Raw genomic sequence first — 1694 nt, 5'->3', positions numbered from 1 at the left:
TGCAATACACCTATCGAGACGCTTTCTCCACGCCTCCAAACAGTTTTCGAACTTGTCCATTTTGATGCCTTTTAGGGCTTCTGCCGTTTTTTTCTTCCGCCTCTTCCACATCGGCAAAATGTTTTCCCTTGAAGACTTTTTTCATCCAGAAAAACTGCTGAATGCTCAGCGTGGCGTGGGCAGGTTCACTCGTGAATCCCCCGTCATGAATTGGACAGACACGCTGAAAGAATCTCCAGAAAAAATTCAGTGAACGCAGTTTCTCCCAGCAACGCTAACTGGTACCTGATGCCCATGGGTTCCTAGAGCACTTACCTGGTGGGGAAAGCCTGTGATACAACGGGCCCACCCTCCAAAAGATAATCGCTGTTTATTTTGGGGTGGTCCCCCTTTGTGTCCACTAGAGAATACTATTTAGCTATCAACAAGAATGAAATAATGTCTTTTGCAGCAACTTGGGTGGAATTGGAGAACATCCTCCAAAGTGAACGAACGCAGGAACGGAAGCCCCATGTTCTCGCTTATAAGTGGGAACTAAACTAAGATCTGCAAAGGCACAGAGAACGGTAGAAGGGACATTGGAGACTCAGAAGGGAAAGGCGAAAGGGGCCAAGGGAACCCAAAAATCACCTGTTGGGTCCAATGTACACAAGTGGGCCGGGGGGTTGGATGCACTGAGGTCCAGACTTTTCTTTGCCACCATACAGTGCAGCCATGTAACCAAATACCATGTGAACCCCCCAAAGCTAATGGAATTTTTTTAAAAGAAGAAAAAAAAATCAGCCGGCATGAAAGATTTTTAATAAATTAGAACCTGTAAAACTTTACGAGAAAAAAAAGCTAATCATGGTAGTTTTTTTTTTTTAGCAAGTGAAAGTCACAAATGCCCAATGTAGGAAATTTTAAAAATAGAATAAGAAAGAAACATACAGCTCACACTTCCTCTCTCCTGCTGGGACCCCTTACGAGGTCCCCATTTTATGATATTCCCACACAACCAGGACTGTGTTCTATATTCCGTGTGTGGGTTTACATCTTTCTTTCATTTTACTCCATGTCATAAGCATTTTTCAGTGTTGTAAAAATTCTCGGAAAGCATTATTTTTAATAGCTGCCTGGTACTCTCTCGCAAGGATGTGCTGTCATTTATGGAGGGGCACTGAGTCGGCTTTGGCCTTGGTTGCTAATGAGCACCCGCCAAGGTCCCGAAAGTGACCTTTTACGGAGGGGACTCCTGCCTTAACGACACTCCCTGTCACGTCGGAGACACAAGGGCGCAGCTGCTGTCCAGGCCCGCATTTCCCCCCGGAGGAGAAGAGTCTCGGGGGAGGCCAGGGAGCAGGGATAGGAGGGGGATGTCCCCACGCTTGGTGAGTCCCCGTCCCCCACCTCATGTCTCTGAAAGATAAAAAGAGACGGAGGGACGAGATCAAGACCCGGCCCACGGATGGGTCACCTTGGCTGCGACAAGCCCCCAGCACACGCCGTCCAGCAAGAGCAAGGCGGGCTGACCTCACTCAAAGTGGTGACTCTGCAAATCCACCATGAACGGGTCAATGGGTCCCTCGCCGACACCAGGACGTGGACGTCTCAGGAGGATGAATAAGCCAGGGCCATATTGTGACCTGATTTACAGTTGCTGGGTTCCCCGAAGCAGTAGGGACACTTCCTCCAAGGCGCAGTCCTGTGAAAAC

The sequence above is a fragment of the Carlito syrichta genome, unplaced genomic scaffold, assembly GCF_000164805.1.
Source record: "Carlito syrichta isolate Samal-C Ts95f unplaced genomic scaffold, Tarsius_syrichta-2.0.1 Scaffold316221, whole genome shotgun sequence".
Lineage (NCBI taxonomy): Eukaryota > Metazoa > Chordata > Mammalia > Primates > Tarsiidae > Carlito > Carlito syrichta.
The sequence above is the reverse complement of the archived record's forward strand: the minus strand, read 5'-3'. Positions refer to the sequence as shown.